Here is a 19,085-nt window from a genome sequence, read left to right as displayed (position 1 = left end):
CACATCTCAACACGAGATTCGGGCAGGACAAACGCCCAAGCCGTGCCAGCCACTTGCCATGCTGCTTTGACAGAGGACTTGCATCAGGCCCACTTGCCATGCTGCTTTGACAGAGGACTTGCATCAGGCTCAGCCCCCTGGAGCCACTCAGCCAAGGTCACCGTCAGTAAACCTGTTCCAGCCTCCACCTCTGCACCCTCCTGGTGGGTGGTGATTCCCTCGCTGGCACCATAGGGATAGCCAAACACCAGCACTCGACCCTGGGCAGATGAGATCAATGGCAGTTTAATAGTCATGGATGCTCATAACCCAGTGTGGAGGACCCTTTCTGCGGAGAGGTCACAGGCCTGGCCTTGCTTCTTTGGGAAAGGGGGACTGAGAGGTTGGCTGTGACTCTCTATAAGCCTCAGAGACCACTTTTGTCCTCAGCTCCTGTTTTCAGAAGATACGGTCAAAGTCATGTCAGGAAAAGTCCATTTTCATGTAGAAATATGTGCACCCATCGGTCCTAAGGGCACCATGAGGACCTACCCAGGATACAGTGAGGACCCGGAATGCTGGATCCAGACGCTTCACCATCTCACCCCGGGACCCCAGGCCGGTCAGTGGCTGGCCCTGGCCCTGAGAGATACCTATGGCACCCCGTGATTCCTCCCTAATTGCGCTTTGCCTCTGTGTGAGTTTCCCGGAGCTACTGTGATGAAATGTTCTGTTTGGACCACAAATCCAGTGACTTAAAACAGCCCAAATTCATTATCTTACAGTTCTGGAGCTCAGACCACCAAACTCAGTCTCACTAGCCTAAAGTCAAGGTATTGTCGGCAGGGATGGCTCCTTCTGGAGGCTTCAAGGGAAAACCGGTTTCCTGGTCTCCAGTTTCTAAGAGGCTGCCTGCCCCCGTTCCATGGTTCCTGGTCCCCTCCTCCTTCCTCATGAGGTAGGAGGCAGGACTGACTCCAAAGATGGGACTCAGACACCGAATCAGACTGAAGACTAGCTAAAACAGGGCCTGGGGAAAAGCAGTTTTCAATCAGACACGCCAACCAGTGTGCTCCTTAATTTACTGTTGCCATGGCGACAACCAGGAGTTACCATCCCTTTCCGTGGCAATGACCCAATGATTACTACCCCTTCTCTAGCAATTTCTGCGTAAATCACCCCTTAATCTGCATGCAATTAAAAGTGGGTGTAAACATGGCTGCAGGCCTGCCCTGAGCTGCTGCTCTCAGCCTCCAGGGTAGCCCTGCTCTGCAGGGACAGTCACAAAGCTGCGACACTGCTGCTTCAATAAAGCTGTTTTCTTCAACTTCTGGTTTGCCTTTAAGTTCTTTCCTGGGCAAAGCAAAGAACGCTCAGGGGCTCAGCCTCACTTGGGGGCTCGCCTGCCCTGCATCACCCACAGCTGGCAGCACAGCACCTTCCCCTTCTTCACTGGCTTCTGACCTCCTCCTCGCCTCATAAAGACCCTTGTGATGACATTGTAATCCAGGATATCCCATCTCATGATCCTCAATCTAATCATGTCTGCAAGGTCCCTTTCTCCACTTCAGGCCCCGTAGTCACAGGTTCTGCGGATGAGGACGTGGACGTCTTTTTATTCTGCCTGTTACAGCCTCCATCACTGAACTCCTCACTTGGGTCTGGCCTGCCTCACCAGGCAGACTGGGGCCCCGTGGGGACAAGGATTGGGTCCTGGTCATCTCTGAGCCCCACATCACACAGGAGGCATCAGGCAGAGCAATGCATCATTCACGCTGGCTGCCCGGCTGCTGAGGGCTATTTTCCTGCATGAGTCCTGGGCCCGTTCAGCCCTCCCACTTCAGCTGTGGAGCAGGAAGCCCAGGAAAGGCATCTTCCAATGCCTGATGGGACTGACTGCCAGGGACACTGGTGTGATCGTGTCATACAACAGTCAGAAGACTAGGCAGATATTCACTGAGACTGCACGATGTCGTTCCAATGCAGTAGCCCCTGAGCCCTCCTCCCAGGGTCTCCGTGTCCACCCTGCACAAGCACACACAAAGTCGGCATCCGTCCGATCTGACACCTTGACTTCATCAGATGCCCGATATGCGGGCTGAGAAATAGTCCTGAGTTCAGGCTGAGACTCAGGAGGTCCAAGCGGGAGTGCGGTGAGGGTACATGCGGGCAGGAGGCCAGCGTGCTAACCAAGAAGCTAATGCAGGCGACCTGACCATCCACTCCAGGCCACTGTGCCCTGATGTGGGGATGAAGGCCAGGGACAGCCCCTGCCCGTAACAACCGTGGAGTCGCCTCCTTACCTCCACTCTGCACCTGTTGCTGCCAATGCTCAGAGGTGGAAGCAAGAAAAACCGCCAAGTATCTGGAGTCCTGTGCTCCGTGCACTGCAAGAAGGTTGACCTGAAGCAGGCCATGCCTATGCCTTGCCCCGACACCCAGCCCAGCCTCAGCCGTTGCCACCTCTCCTACTGAGCTCCCTCAAATCCAGCCACTGCCACCAGCTGGGAACAAGCAGCCCTCTCATCTCCTGGGGCCTCTGCGATGGCCTCCTGGCTGGTTTCATTTGTCTGTTCCCGCCCTCCTGCTGTACGTCAGAGACCTCTCCAAAATGCACACAGATGGGATTGTCCCCCCAGCCTCCACCACCAGCAAACCCTACAGGAGTGCCCAGAGCCCATAAGATCACCAGCACACTCCTTCTCGGGGCCAGACGACACCTGCCAGGTGTGAGCACCCAGACACACCCACCTCTCATCACCCTCCCCTTGCCCTTTGCAGTTCCCTCTCTTGGTGTACCCCTACCCCGCCACATCAGGGAGCCTCAGACTGGCTGACCACCCTCCGAACTTTGTTCTCACGCTCCCACTCTGGGAGCTTCCATGGCCGATCCCCTCCGTCCTTGCTCAGGCCCAAGGCTCCTGCATCTGAGGGCTCCTCTGCACCCAGCCTCACCTGCAGGCAGGGCTCACCGTGTGCTGTGGGGCCAAATGATGTCCCCACTGCTGCCCACCATGCCTGCTGTCAGAGCCCAGCTGCTGGCCATGGTGTAGCAAATGAACGCCACCTCCCAGGGCTCCTCCGAGCTCCTCAAACAGAGGCCTGACCACCTACGAGGCCTCTGCAAGCAGAGGGGCCCCAGGAGCAGGGCTGGTGTTTGAATCTGGTTGGTGTAAGTCTGTATTCAGTGTTGGGCTCACATCTCACGCCCACCAAGCCCCAGCCTCTGATCTGGGAGTACTTTCCTAACCAGCCGCCAGGGCTTTACCCACTTAGTAAGTTATGATCCCTCCAGGAATCTGCCAGATGGCTGTGTTTGTTTGTTTGCGCTAACATTCCTGGGTGCTTATTATGTGCCAAGCAGCCAGGATCAGCCGGCCCAGCTCTTACGACAAGCTCAGGACAGGGTGTTATTTTCCCTGGGTGAGCTCATCAGCATCATGATGTTAAACACCATCCGCACGCTGATAGCTCCCTGAGCTCTCTCCCCAGGCAGTCCTCTCCCCAGGCCCGGTCCTCCCGAGGCCAAGCCACCTTGTTATCCATGGGCCCATGTGCCCATCCATGGCCCAGTGTGCTCATCTATGGCCCAGTGTGCTCATCCATGGCCCCATGTGCCCATCTGTGGCCCAGTGTGCTCATCCATGGCTGTGTGTGCTCACCCATGGCTGTGTGCTCATCCATGGCCATGTGTGCTCACCCATGGCCGTGTGCTCATCCATGGCTGTGTGTGCTCACCCATGGCCGTGTGTGCTCATCCATGGCTGCTGTGTGCTCATCCATGGTCCTGTGTACCCATCCATGGCCCCATATGCCTATTCATGGCCCTGTGTGCTCATCCACAGCTGTGTGTGCTCATCCATGACACCATGTGCTCATCCATGGCCGTGTGTGCTCATACGTGGCCGTGTGTGCTCATCCATGGCCGTGTGTGCTCATACGTGGCTGTGTGTGCTCATCCATGGCCGTGTGTGCTCATACATGGCTGTCTGTGCTCATCCATGACACCATGTGCTCATCCGTGGCCATGTGTGCTCATCCACGGCTGTGTGTGCTCATATGTGGCTGTGTGTGCTCATCCATGGCCGTGTGTTCTCATCCATGGCCCCGTGTGCCCATCCATGGCCCCATGTGCTCATCGATGGCCCTGTGTGTCCACCCATGGCCCTGTGTGCTCATCGATGGCCCTGTGTGCCCATCCATGGCCCTCTGTGCTCATCCATGGCCCTATGTGCCCATCTATGGCCCTATGTGCCCATCCATGGCCGTGTGTTCTCATCCATGGCCCCGTGTACTCATCCATGGCCCCGTGTACTCATCCATGGCCCCATGTGCTCATTGATGGCCCTGTGTGTCCATCCATGGCCCTGTGTGCTCATCTATGGCCCTATGTGCCCATCCATGGCCGTGTGTTCTCATCCATGGCTGCGTGTGCCCATCCATGCCCCTGTGTGCCCATCCATGCCCCGATTACACATCCATGGCCATGTGTGCTCATCCATGGCCCTGTGTGCCCATCCATGGCCCTGTGTGCCCATCCATGCCCCGATTACACATCCATGGCCATGTGTGCTCATCCATGGCCCTGTGTGCCCATCCATGCCCCGATTACACATCCATGGCCATGTGTGCTCATCCATGGCCTTGTGTGCTCATCCATGGCCCTGTGTATCCATCCATGACCCTGTGTGCTCATTCCTGGCCCCGATTACTCATCCATGGCCCCAAGTGCTCATCCATGGCCCCGATTGCTCATCCATGGCTGTGTTTGCCTATCCATGGCCGTGTGTGTTCATCCATGGCCCCGATTGCTCATCCATGGCCCCGATTGCTCATCCATGGCCGTGTGTTCTCATCCATGGCCATGTGTGCCCATCCATGCCCCCGTGTGCTCATCCATGGCCCTGTGTGCCCATCCATGCCCCCGATTGCTCATCCATGGCCATTTGTGCCCATTCATGGCTGTTTGTGCTCATCCATGGCCCCATGTGCTCATCCATAGCCATGTGTGCCCATCCATGGCCCTGTGTGCTCATCCATGGCTGCTGTGCACTCATCCATGGCCCCGTGTGCTCAGCCATGGCCCTGTGTCCTCATCCATGGCCGTGTGTGCTCAGCCATGACCCTGTGTGCTCATCCATGGTCCCGTGTGCTTATCCATGACCCCGTGTGCTCATCCATGGCTGTGTGTGCTCATCCATGGCTCCATGTGCTCATCTATGGCCCCGTGTGCTCACTGCTACCTGCACTGTCTCCCTTCAGAGTGAATGGAGCCATGCTCTTCCAGCCAAGAACCACAGAGTGCTCCTGGGTCCTCTCTTCCTCTCACATACCCAGCCAATCTGTCAATGAGTCCTGATGAGTCCTTGTTCAAAACCTCTCCAGGCTCTGATGGCTTCCATGGGTCCCAGCATCCTTCCTCAACCAGGCCCTCAACCCCCTACACCCCCTGCTTCCTCTTCCTCCTGTGCCTGCAACTCCTCCCCATCAGCCAGAGTGACCCTTTCCAAACATCATACAGATCATGGCAGCTCCCCTACATCCCTGCTCCACTCAGAGGACAAGCCAAAACCCTCACTGCAGCCCATGTGTCCCTGCGTGACCTATGACCCTGTGGCCTCCCAACCTCCTGGCCAGCCACCTGGCCTGCTTATGGCTTCAGGTCTCCTGCCCAGGGCCTTTGCCCTCTCTGCTGTCTGTCTGGAGCAATCTACACCCGGCTGGACCCCGGCCTCCCTCCCCCAGGTCTCAAGGAGGCACCGCAGCCCAACAGGCTTCCCACTGCCGTCCACACCTCATGGACTCTTGGCTCTGCCGAGCTCTCCTCACGATGGAGGGAGCTACCTTCAGCTTCCCCCCAGTGCCCCTTAACGCTGGGTTCCACAGGGCTCCATGTTGTACTCAGCACTGCAGTTCAGCTCACAGGGGCCATGCCGTAGATGTTTGTTGAATGAAAGAATGAATGAATGCCCATTTATCGGATGAAGAAATGACCGTGGTTGTCTGAGGTCACAGAAAGTGGTGGAGCACAGACCACGAAAGAAAGCCTGACTACAGGCCCAGGCCCTCCTGGAGCCCACACAGCCTTGACTGTTGGCGTTTAGCACCCCATCTCCACCTCCCAGGTCCTTGACCCCAGGTAGCCTGAGGCAGGAATAAAGGAATGAGCCCATCAGCAATGAGGCCAAGGCCGCAGTAAGTGCTGTCAAGGAAACATGGAAGCCGCCAGAACAGGAGACGTACCCGGTGGCCACGGTGTGCTGGGGAGGAGAGGGCAGGGCTCCGTCAAGGCACGGGGTTGGGAGGAGCCTGGCCCACGGGAGGGTTGTGTGTGTGTCTGTGTGCATGCTTGAGTGCATGTATGTTTACCTGTGTCTACGCATCTATGTCATGTGTATCTGTGTGTATTAGTACTATGTATGTGTTATGTGTATATGAATGAATATGTCTGTGTGTATGCGCAGATGTGTATGTGTGCATATTTGTATGTGCATATATGTATGCATTATATATGTCTATATGTGTGTATACATATGTCTACATGTATCTGTAGGTGTCTATGTATGTGTGTACATTACTATGTATGTAGACTGCTTGTGTGTGCATGTCTCTGTGTCTGTGTGTGTATGTGTTATATGTATATGATGTGTGCATGTGTGTCTGTATATGTGTGTATGTGTGTGTGCTTAGTTGCACATGTATATATGCATGTGTGTGTGTCTGTATATGTATATATATGTTTGTGTGTGTGGGTGTGTGTCTGTAGGTGTGTGTATATGTGTATGTGGGTATGTGTATGCATGTGTGTATGCATGTGTGCATATGTTTGTGTGTGTGTGTGCATGTGGCTACAGCAAGCCTGTGAAGCCCCTCAGAGGTCAGGTGTGCAGATCCACCTGACGAGGTGCCGTCACCTTTCTGATAACCCAGGTGGTCTGCAAGGAGCCCAGACCTGCCCACTGTAGGCAGTGCTGGCGCCTTCAAGACCCTGGAGGGCAAAGGACTTCTCGCTCATCACAGTGGCAGCTCCCCTGGCCCCTGTTATAGATCCCTGTGGAAAGTCCCACAGGGTCTCTGCGGGCAGACATGTTTTCAGATGCCACAGGCAGGTCAAGTAGATGCTCTGCTCTCTGAGGCTGAAGGTAGACTTTTTGGAACAGGGCTGGAGACCCTGGCCTTGTTTTCCAGCCCCTCCAGCTTCTCTCCGATGCAGTGAAGTGTGGCAGAGCACTGAGCACAGAGTCAGAGTAGCTGGATCCGAGTGCTGGCCCATCCCGGGTGGCCTCAGGCACAGAGTCAGAGCAGCTGGATCTGAGTGCTGGCCCCTCCTGGGTGGCCTCGGGCAGGAGCTTAGGCTCCCTGAGTCCAGCCTCCTCGTCTTCCAAACATGCGTGATCCCCATGCGCCACTGCACGGGGCCTCTGTGGGGACCTTGTGGGTCAGTGCACATGCGAGCGTTTTAAGTGACATCAAGATGTAGGGGATGCAGCCAGCTGCCCGGCCTGCACCCCGCCTCCGTCTCTCTGATAGAGCCTGACTATCCTTCAGCCAGCTCCCCATCCTGCACCCCTACCTCCATCCCTGCCGATAGAGCCTGACCATTCCATTCTTCAGATAGCTGCCCGGCCTGCACTCCGCCCCCTGTCCTTGCTGACAGAACCTAACCATTTTTCAGGCATCTCATCTCCGGGCCCCACCCTGCAGCCAGGCTGGCATCACGACAGTGTTAGTCAATAAGATGAAAGTGAAAGTCAGCTGAGGACTGTCAGCTTTTGCTATCCTAATAAAAAGGACCCCCACCCTGCCCCAACACTGCCTCTTCCCACTTCCTTCTCCTTCCTCCTTCCAAACTGATCCACACCAGCAGCCACCCTGGCAGAGCTCAGCAGGTGGGGAGGAGAAGGTCCCATCTGTGGGCTCCAGAGCTAACTGCTCCTGTTTTTGGCAGCCAGTTGTGTCCCCAAGGGCTCAGGTGGTCAGGAGGCTTTCTGCAACCTCCCCTCTGAGCCTGGCCTCCCAAGGGGAAAACCTGAGGACAGGCATCTCCCCCACATCTTCCTCACTGTTGCAGAGCAGCTGGGAGGACCCAAGGGTCAAACTCTCTCCAGCCAGGGCCAAACAACGCCCTAGCACAGCCTTCCAAGTGTGCAGGGCCAAAGCCACAGAACCAAGATGGCTCTAGTATCCCCTCAAGGCAAGTAACAGAGATAACACACCCCCAGGATCCCCGCTCGATGCCAAAACTTCACTGGCCTGGGGCCCCAGGGCTCAAGCTGGAGGCTGTTCTACAAAAGGCCTGGCTCTGAGAGATCAAAGCGCCAGGGAGGGGTGCCAGTTGCTGCCAGCTCCCACCAGCTGGAGCCCGTAGAGTGGCTGAGACTCAGGTGGGAGGAGGGAGAGTTCTGCAGCCCAATAAGGAGGCCAACATCAGGGGCTCCAGGGCCCTGCACAGGGAAGAGGCTGTAGGCCCAGCCCAGGCTGCGAGGACTCAGCCCAGGCTACAGAGGCTGAGCAGTGCAGGGTGCCTGGGCATTTGCTCTCCTTCAGAGCACTGGATGAGTTCTAATGATGGGGAACCCCTGCAGAGGAGCCCCAAGTACTCACACGGGGGAATCAGCCAGACCGCCAATTGGAAGCTGGAGCTGTGAGGACCGTGGGAGCCTGGGCCCCTGGGGTACCAGCTTGCATGACCTTCCACTGCCGAGCCCAGCACTACACACAGTGCCTGCCACACCAGCCCCAGGGAAGGAGGGTCTCCCAGTGACTGGATGTGGGGACAGAGAGGAGTGAGGCAACCGACCGGTCAGAGACCACCCGGAAGGGAGGCTTCACTCTTCTTCATCTACTCTACTTGACTTGACTTGCTCCATTTGTGGGCGATTCAGAAATGACAACACACAGTAAAGAGGAGTGTACGGGGAATGTGCAAATGGTGTCAGTCCTGACCGTCCTCTGGGTTCCTGCTGCCTCCCTAGAGTGGAGTTGGAGCCACTCCGTGGTTAGCTTCTGGGCCTTTTATAGTGAAGACCTGAGCCCCTTCAGGCTGGGACATCCCTGTCACAGCAAAGGCCAGGGGGCAAGGCCAGGAAGCAGCTCACGCCCCATCCTGACGCCACGTGGGAGGGGACGCTCTGCCTTCCTAGAGACACGGTCACATTTTCCCAGGAAATTTTAAGGGGTTGGGGAACTGTGGTTATTTCTTCCTACCACTGCCCAGAGCCCTCATTATAGGGCACAGAGTTCAGTTCGCTCACATGCCGTGAACGGGCCAAGTGAACGCCAGCCCACTTCTTCCAAAAGCAGAACTTTACAGAAAGCGAAGGGTGGGTTAAACAGAGAAGAAAACCAGCCGAGGAAGTGAGGAGAAGGCGACTTCGGGCGCTGGGGGTGTGGACGGCTGTCCCTGGCTCACGGCCCAGCAGGAGAGAAAGTGCTGGAAAAGCCAGCAGCAGAGGGGAGAGAAGTGTCTCCCCTGTGACGTTCCGGGGACCCCCCGGAAGCTGGTTCAAAGTACAGATTCCAGAGCGTCACCCTCACCCCGTGAGTCTGGGGTCCCCCATGTTCCCAGTCCTAGCTCTGTGAGGGCACCCTAAAGCGAGTGGTCTCTGGGACAGAAGGAGACCCCGTCCCGCTGCCCCGACACCCCACCCAGCCTGACTCTCTCAGGACTTTGTTCACTGGCTCCTGTGCCTGACCTGAAACCCACAGCCATGGCCGGGGGCTGTGTCTTTGACTTTTCACCTCTTTACTCCATACTGCCCTGGGCGAGCCCTCACCCCTTCAGACAATTCCGAAATCATACCAACACCAGCATCCGCCCCTGAGCTGCAGACCCCCTGCCATCCCCACCGCAGTCTCCTGCAGACTCTCCCCAGCACCGCCCCTTGGCCAGGGCACATGACCTGCCTTCATGGCACCCCTGCCTCTTCTCTGCACTCTCGCCTCCTCTCTGCTATTGCCCCCGCAGCAGCACGAGGCCCTTGGGTTCAGACGTGCACTCAAACCGAAACCATTCCTGGGGCTGGGGGTGCAGAGGGGGCAGAGAAGACAGGGGTCCTTCCAGGGCTCACTCGTGGGGCTCCACTTCCCAAGTGCCTGTCCCGTCTCTCCTCTCCTCCCCTCTTCACCGCAGGCCCATGCCGTTGTCCTGATCACCTGTCTGGGCTGTTACGTGCATGGGGAAAGTCTCGGCAGCTCTTGGACTGTGTTACTTCCCCAGGACTCTGGCCACCTGCCTGAGGGCAGACATGAGTCCTAAAATCTATGCCTTTGAGGACAGAGATAGAGGAACTGGCCGATGAAGGTGTTGGTGCCACGGAGGCCTGGCAAATCCCATCGACGTCAATAAACTACTTGGTGGAGCCGTGGTCCAGCGACACCGTGCAGGCCTCAGCCAGGCAGCAAAGGATGTCGTAAACGGACGTCAGCTGCCCTCTTGGCAGGATCAGACCGCTGTCAACTCAAATCACCCAGAAGGATGGGACGGCGTCCAGACTTAGCCAACGCTTCCCTCTGATTTGCGGGCTGGAGGCCCCAGTTGCCAGGATGACCACGCACAGGCCCCTGAGTGTCCTCCTGTGGTACACATGCCATCACCCTGGACATTTGAGGCACCAGGTCCCAGTAAGAGGATGCACCTGCCCGGGAGGGCTGCACCAGATACCGAGGTAAGGAAGGAAGCCGAGGTCTCTGACTTTACACTTCTGCAGAGGGCAGGAATAGCATACACGCCCCAAAACTCAAAGTGAGTGAAATGTCTCAGGGAACTTGGAATTTGGATGTTTGTGACCATTACTTAATGTCTGAATTTGCAAGCGCTTGGGAAAAATTCTTCCTTCTTTTAGCTTTTTTTTTTTTTTTTTTTGAGACAGAGCCTCGCTCTATTGCCCAGGCTATATAGTACAGTGGAGCAATTTCAGCTCACTGCAACCTCCGCCTCCCAGGTTCAAGTGAACCCCCTGTCTCAGTCTCCCAAGTAGCTGGGACTGCAGGTTCCCACCATCACACCCAGTTAATTTTTACATTTTTAGTAGAGACGGGATTTTACTATGTTGGCCAGGCTGGTCTTGAACTCCTGACTTCAAGTGATCTGCCCACCTCGGCCTCCCAAAGTGCTGGGATTCAGGCATGAGCCGCCGTGCCCAGCCTTCTTGTTAGCCTTTTGTATTTGCCCTATTGGGCATTTGAAGCTCTTAATGAGAAAATCAAATGTATGAAAAAGTTTGAAAATGCAGTTTTATATGCATAAAGGAATTTAATTAACTATGTTTATAAATGAAGTTGAGAATTTGAATTGTTCAACTCGAATTAATATAACAATAGTTAACTTCTTAAACATGATTGCATTTTATATAACATTTACTACATTTATAGACAGGTTAATATTTTTGAAAAGGCAGGTTTCTAGATACATAACTGGGTTATATCAAAGGTTCATGGAAGTATATGACTATAGATGGGTTTTCCTTTGGCAGGAACCCAGCTGCAGGCGTCAGAAACTCCATGATGGATGGCAGGAGCGAGGGCTAAATGTTTTACTCTCCTGGACTCACAACCAGGTGCTTCGATTACACTTGTGAAAATAAGTGATTAAAAACAAACAAGCAAAAACAATAAATACCTATCATGAGCATCCCCCTTTCCTCCTCAGAATTCCCCTGAGACTCCCCACAGGCTGCAAGGAAGGACTGAAGCCACGTGGCCCAATGACACAGGCTCTGGCCGACTTCTGAGCCCATCTCTGCGTTCTCCATGATTCAACAATGCCAGCTGATTCGTGGGCTCCTGGACACTCCATGCCATTTCCTCTGCTAGAGCGTCTCCACCCACCTGTCTGCTTGTTAAGTTGCCCCTCCAAATCCAGCCTGAAGTCACCTCCTCCAGAAAGGCTTCTGGGACCCTCTCACCTGTGACAGTACACCCCTCCTTCATCCCTGCCTGGCTTCCTGCAGACTTGAGATTTTGATTCCTTGCCTGCTTCTGCGGGGGGTTCTGAGGAGCCAGGGTGTGCTCTGGCACGGACTGGGAGGAGCTGGTATGGGGTTTAGATTTTTCCCAAGGTGGTACTGCCTTGGCACAGCCCTACAGTGAGGGCATGAGCCACACACGCCTGCCACTTCTGGGGCAAATCACGTCTCCAGGAAGGGCCAGCAGCAGGGAGGCTGACCAAGGAGGGGCTGGAGGGGGCTGCCCCCACAGCTGCACTGTTACCCTGAAAGGGTGGGTCAGCTGTGGGGCTGGGGAGATGTTCAGGGCAGCAGAGGGGCAGCGGGGACAGTGCCTGCCCCTGGAGGGCTCCGAGCAGGTTGGGGGGACCCCATCAGTGGCTCTGAGTGAATGAAGCAGGGGCAACTACCACGGTGCCCTCCCCACAACCTACAGCCACAGAAAGGCTCTGAGAAGGCCAGAGCCTGAAACAATTTACCTGCTCAGAATCTAGAGAATCCCACAGGCAGAAGACAAAAGGGAAGACAGACGTCCACAACAATGTCCTGCTCAGAAGGGACAGTTACAGTGTCCTCTGACACTTATAGGAAATTACCTCCCTTTATGATTTACCTTGAAGCCCAGAGGAAGCTTTCTCAGCCTGAGACCCGTCCCCCAGGTTCCCATCATGGTTCATGTGCAAATGCACATGGTGTCCCCCAGGACTGGTGGCCAGTGACGTAGGCAGAGTCCCTCCATGAGATGCCTGGGCAGGGGCCACCCATGGAGCCATCGGGGCCAACCACCTGACGGAGCAGCCACAGACAGCCTCCCCGCGCCAAGTCGGCAGCCAGGCAGGAATTGGCATTACCACTCAGGGCATGTGCTGGAACCAAGGAGGGCGACGGAAAATCCCCTGGGAGATGGATACAGCAGGTGGAACCCCAAGAACAGGACGCACCCAGCAACCAGCCTTCTCCTGGCCCCGCTGTTGCAAGGGGCTCGGACCACGGCTCCCAGGAGATGCCACCCTCCAGGATACAGCAACAGTAACCAGGATGCCCCCTGAGCCCAGGCTCTGAGCCCGCTGTGCAGCAGCTTCCAGCGTGTGGAAGAACGGGAGCCTGACGCTGGCCTCTGTCAAGACATCTCCAAAGTGGGTGTCGAACCTTTGCCGTGACACATGGGGCACAGTCAGGACAAGCCACTAGCCACGTGATATGGGGGGCAGAAGCTGCTTACTCTGGACCCCGAGTCAAGGACACCTTTCTCTCGAGACTTCAGCATCCCATTCTCCAACTGACTTCCCTCTCGTGAGGGCAGGGACTCTGGAAACCCATCAGAGGTGCCCGGGGCCTTGGGTGGCCCACCTGATGACCCCTTCCTGCCACGCATGCCTCGGAGCAGCCAGCTTCAGCCACCAGCTTTGGGACCCAGGCCCTCAGTTACCTGGGAGTCCCAGTTCTGGGTTCTCCAGGCATTGGTAATGTGGAAGCTTCATTCTCAGAGATCACACACAGACTCACTCACGGGCACACACATGTGTACACACAGACCCATGGCTCCCTCCAGGCTTCAAGGGCCGGCCCTGAGCAGTCCAGCAGCCCAGCGAGGGGTCGGCAGCCTCTGAGGGGAGAGAGCATCACTGTGACACCCGTGTGGTTTCATCTGAGAGACTCCGTGGATGTGCAGGGCTCACAGCGCCGTCCCAGGTGCTCCTGGGTTTCATCTGTGCTGTTGTCTGGACAGTGGAGGACAGTCCTGCTCATCAGTCCATGCCTGGCCGTGGGGTCTGCCACTCTCTGGAATGTGCTGATCGGGTCTCCAGAGCTGCCCCATCTGCAGCTGAGCGACTCTGCGAGACCCTGCAGACACCCACCTGGCAGCTCTCACACCCTCCAGACATGCGCCTTCCATCTGCCTGGTCTCCACACTTGTCTCGTCTCCCTGCCGACCACTCCCTCAGATACCCTGGTCTCACCACCACTTTCTCAACGAACCCACTGCAGAACTCCACAGTCATGGAAGCTGGAGGTGGAACCAATGCGAAGGCCCGCATTCCCCCAGCCAGGCGCATCAGCAGGTCCAGGGGAAGGTGCAGGGTGCCCAGGCAAGGGCCCTTCGGACTGGCGTGTTGGGGTGGGACCTTCAGGGCCTCTTCCATAGTCATGCTGGTCTGCTTGGAAAGATCTAGGAAACACTCAACTGTCAACCTACTATGACCAAAATGGCTACCAAACATGCTAACCCCTCCATGCCCAAGACGGTAAGAAGCCCTCACACATACAGCCGGGGAGACTTAAATTGCTGTGGCATGATCTCCAGAAGACAATTCTATGGAAGAATTCAGAGGCTTGAACATGGCCAAACTGTCCAACTTCAGGAAAGAATCTGAAATGCAAACCAAAATATATTTCACATTATTTTTATTTTAAAATTATTTCCAAATCTTGAGAACCTGTGGGGAAAAAACACCAAAATATATTTTAAAAGATACTTACCACTATAGGATTTACAATAGTGAAAAACTGAAAAGAATTAGATGATCCCTTTATTTAGGGAATTGTTGAATAAGTAATCCATTCATAACAAGAACTCATAAACCCATTTTAAACAATCATGGAGGGAGGATTTTAGTGACATGAGGGTAAAAAAACCTATCCTGTTAAGAAAAAGAAAGTGAAAAGCATGATCCACATACATTTGCATCACAAACTCAACTATGAAAAGAAAAGACCCCACTTACGCTCTGGGAATGTGCAGGAAGGACGGAGATCAAATGCTAATGGGGCTTCCTGCTTGAATGGGGGGCGGAGGGGAGGGTGCGTCATGAGTGATATTTTCCAGCTTCTGTTAGATTGTCTATGCTTTCCAAACTTTCTACAAAAAGTTTACATTAATTTTATAATCTGCAGAACTAAAATTGGAGAAATGTTAACTAATGTTGCCTTGATTTTAAAACAGCCAATTGTCCTAGTTAGAATTTCTTGTATGTGTTTCTATTACAATAGTCACCCTACTCATGGTACTTAGTGAGAAGCAAAAAGTATGTAGAGCTGCTCCTGTTCACAGCTCCAATAACCATAAAGAAAAAAGGGCAAAAAGCGTCCATTCAGAGCTTTCTGCAGATTAGTGATAAAAGCTGGCCCAGAAGAAACTCGGAACATTTCCCCCTTGGTGATCAAGCCAACAAATGGAATGCTGAGAACGTTCACTCCTGGAGAAAACGCCGCAGGCTGCCTTCCCTCTCCAGGACCAGGGCGAGAAGGCCAAATTCACAAGACTCTACTGTGAACGCACCGCCCAAAGCCCCTCACCTGGCTCCCTGCTCCCCGCCTTATCCCAACCCTCACTCAGAACCAGCCCCCGCCTTATCCCATCCCTCACTCAGAACCAGCCCAAACTTCCCCAGCATCAGCGCGGAGCCCTGCGAGCTCCTTTCCAGGGTGGCTGGGAGGTGGGAGACTCTGCAGTGTTGTCGCGTGAGGAGCTGCCTGCAGACCTTGGGGAGGAGCTCAGAAAGGTCCCCCACCGAGGAGGAGGCTGATGACACGGCCGAGGAGCAGATGACAGCCGGCAGGATGGACCGCGAAGGGGCAGCAGGTACCGAATCCCTGTGAATGGGAGCCAAGCCTCTCCCAAATCCAACTCGGAGTCAGAGCTCCTTGACTTCACCCAGATGGGCCGAGTGTGCCCGGGAACTAGAAGGAATCCACAGCATGGGGAAGCCTTCCTCCGATCCGCTCGCCGAGACAGTGATGCTGGCAGGCGGCAATGGCTGGGCGACTACACCAAAGGCGGGCCAGTGAGGGGTAGTCGGCACCCTCCAGTGCTACCCCGGAGGTGCCACCCAGCAGGCACAAACGCCCCAGACCCCAGCAAGGTGAAGGTGCCAGTGCAGAGAGCAAGCCCAGCAGATGATTCCCACAGTGTGGGCTACGCCAGGTCCACAGTGGGGGCTTCCAAGTGCCCGGTGTCCAGGGAACAGAGGAGGCAGTGCCTGGAGCTGAGACACAGACTTGGCCCTGGGGAGGCCTGGGCAGTGAACTGGCACTTGACTCCAGAACCCCAGGGCCTCAGGCTGTGTTCTGTGCGGCACCATTTCCTCTCTGCATGGGTGGTTCCAATGGCCTCTGTTGCTTTCTTTTCTTTTCCTTTCTTTTATTTTACTTCCTAGGCATTGCACAGGTAGTTATTTTACATTGTATATCTGATGATGTTAATTTTTTAAGTGCTGGATGGTACCTATCTACTGGATTCTGTGCTTTTTCTTTTCGTTTATACAGACTTTGACTCATTTTAGGTGATTTCTTTGCGTGCTTTCTGGTTTGTGATTATGAGTTCAGCTTTGGCCAAAGTGAGTCTGCAGGAACCCAGAGGCCCTAAGTCACAGGTTCACCTCGCAAAGAGGCTGCCCTCTGGGCTCTTCTGGGGCCTTGGGCTCTGCCCACGCTGCAGGCCCCTCTGAGACCTGGTTTGACACACGATCTGCAGGCCTAAAACTTCATTTCTTATGCCCAGGGCTTCTTCGGCATTTCCACAGGGCGACCAAAGTTTTCTTTCCTTTTTTTTTTTTTTTTTGGAGACGGAGTTTTGCTTTTGTTGCCCAGGCTGGAGTGCAGTGGCGCGATCTCGGCTCACTGCAACCTCCGCTTCCCAGATTCAAGCGATTCTCCTGCCTCAGCCTCCCGAGTAGCTGGGATTATAGGCGCCCGCCATCACGCCCAGCTAATTTTTGTATTTTTAGTAGAGACAGGGTTTCACCATGTTGGCCAGGCTGGTCTCGAATTCCTGTCTTCGTGATACACCTGCCTTGGCCTCCCAAAGTGCTGGGATTACAGGCGTGAGCCACTGTGCCTGGCCCAGTTTTCTTATTTACTTTTCTCGTCTCAACTCACTGCTTGTTTTTCTTTTTTCTTTAGGCATTCACTCACTTTATTGCAACTCCAGCAATGTTTGAAAAGTATTTTTCATTGTTCATCCAGGACCTAGTTGTATTGTAACAGATCAGGACACTTCAGTGCAGAGGGGAAGCCCTCCGCCCCCTCATAAAGAGGCCCTGATTCCTTATCTGTGTCGTTTAGAAACTTCCACCCTCCTGTGAAGGAAGCCACTTTTTAGATCTCTAAAATACACAGATTCAGGCTCTGCTTGGAGCTTCTGCAATGAACAAGTCCAGAACAAACTTGGGAGTTGCGCTCTGGGCATTACCTAGAACTGGGAGACAAAGCACAGGCGTTGAAGTCCCCCTGTGCACAGCCCTCCCAGGCTGGAGTGCAGACAGCAGTGCAGGGCAGCTGGTCTGCTCTGCCTCCTGTCCTGACACGGCCACCTGCATCCTGCACCTTCCTGGTTCTCTAAGGCACACAAGAGCAGCTGCCTCGGGGTGAAACCTCTGCCCACAGACCTAAAGGAGGAACTTTAGTAAAAGCAGCAAATAGGCCTTTCTCCACTGATAGGGTTTGGCTGTGTCCCCACCCAAATCTCACCTTGAATTGTAATAATCCCCAGGTGTCAAGGGCGGAGCCAGGTGGAGATAATTGAATCATGGGGGCATATTCCCCCATACTGTTCTCATGGTTGTGAGTTAGTCTCTTGAGATCTGATGGTTTTATAAAGGGGAGTTCCCCCCCACAAACGCTCTTGCCTGCCACCATGTAAGACGTGACTCTGCTCCTCATTCACTTTCTGCCATGATTGTGAGGCCTCCCCAGCCATGTGGTAATGTGAGCCCATTAAACCTCTTTCCTTTATAAATTACCCAGTCTTGGGTATGTTTTCATTAGCAGTGTGAAAACAGACTAATATACATCCACCTAGGGTTTAAAAGGCCTGTACAGCACAGCCTTCATCCTCTTTAACCAAATGCTAGCCTTAGACACACCTGCCTCTGAAAAGAGGCCTCTGCACTGCTGGGCTCCATCTGGCTGCAGGGGCCCTGACAGGGTGGCCACCAGAGCAAGGTCACCAGGATAGGCATATGTCAGGGCTTCCTTAAGGCCCAGCCTGGCCCCTCGTCCCTCTGCAGAGGGCAGCACATCTTTGGTCAGTGCCTGCTGCACACTTCCTGCTTCCCTGGAACACCCCTCGCCTGTGGGCGAAGCCTTGATCAGCAAGGTTCAAGGTCAGGCATAGCATGGCCTGAGCTCAAGGTCTCATGCCCGGGCCACAGGGGTCCAAGCCTCACCCAGGAGAAACATTGCAGACCTCAAGGTCAAACGTGCTGTTTGGAATCTAAGCCGAAAGGCCCAAAGCCACACATCGCACCCGATGAAGCCCTCTCACTGTGTTCCGCCCTCCTCACCTCATCACCTCTTATTTCTCAAAGTTCCTCACTCCAGGAACTGAGGGCCTTTGAGAGTGCTTAATACTAAGAGCACCTCTTCCCCATGCAGGTTCAGAACAAGTTGGACATGAGATAAAGAATAAAACACATAGAACTCAAATTATTACTCACTCCTAACAAATGCCAAGGTGAAAGTCTTAGCTTTGTGTGGGGGCCAAATAACCTTCTTGATTGAACCCAGAGTAAGAGCCTCTGACTCAGGGGTGCAGGGCTGGACCAGGGCAGACATCCTAGCACCAGCACACACGGTGGGGCAGGAGCCCTCAAGGGCACAGCGTCTCTGCAATCGGACGGCATCCAAGAGAAGCAGGTGCGACGGTAGATTCAGTGAAGCAGACGCCCTCACAATGTGGATGGGCCTCATCCAACCCATTGAAGACCTGGGTAGAACACAAAGATGGAGACAGAACCCTCCCTCTGCCTGCCTGCTGGAGCTGGAACACCGACCTTCTCTTGCTCTCAGGCTGGAAGTGTGCTGTCGTCAGCGTGCCTGGTTCTCGGACCTCCAGGCTCTGGCTAGGGCTGCAGCACAGACTCTCCTGCCTTTCCAGCTTGCAGACGACAGGGTGTAGGACCCCTCAGCCTCTGTAATCATGCCAGCCCATTCCATTTCTTATAGCAATGCATCTCTAACTCCATTTCTCTGGAGAACCTTGACCAATACGGGAGAGGAGGAGGGTCTGGGTCTTACAAGGCCCTGGCTCCCGGCAGCACACAGCCCAAGATAGTGACGGGATATAGCTCAAGGCCAGGGGTACTTAGGGAAAATCCCGATTTCTGGAAATCTGAGAAATTAGAGATTTATCCCCATTTTCTACCCCCAACTGCATCATGA

At 54.6% G+C, this 19,085-nt stretch overlaps 1 long non-coding RNA gene across 1 annotated transcript; it reads right to left on the bottom strand.

Moving 5' to 3' along the window:
- Window positions 1-11,218: 11,218 nt before the first annotated feature.
- LINC02991 (long intergenic non-protein coding RNA 2991) lies at window positions 11,219-18,860 on the bottom strand. Its single transcript, XR_008677706.1, has 2 exons — window positions 18,362-18,860; window positions 11,219-14,295 (listed from the first exon to the last, which is right to left on the bottom strand). It is a non-coding gene; the product is annotated as a long intergenic non-protein coding RNA 2991 (long non-coding RNA).
- Between the last annotated feature and the right edge of the window lie 225 nt (window positions 18,861-19,085).

This window comes from Gorilla gorilla, chromosome 11 (assembly GCF_029281585.2).
Source record: "Gorilla gorilla gorilla isolate KB3781 chromosome 11, NHGRI_mGorGor1-v2.1_pri, whole genome shotgun sequence".
NCBI lineage: Eukaryota > Metazoa > Chordata > Mammalia > Primates > Hominidae > Gorilla > Gorilla gorilla.
The sequence above is the reverse complement of the archived record's forward strand: the minus strand, read 5'-3'. Positions and strand labels throughout refer to the sequence as shown.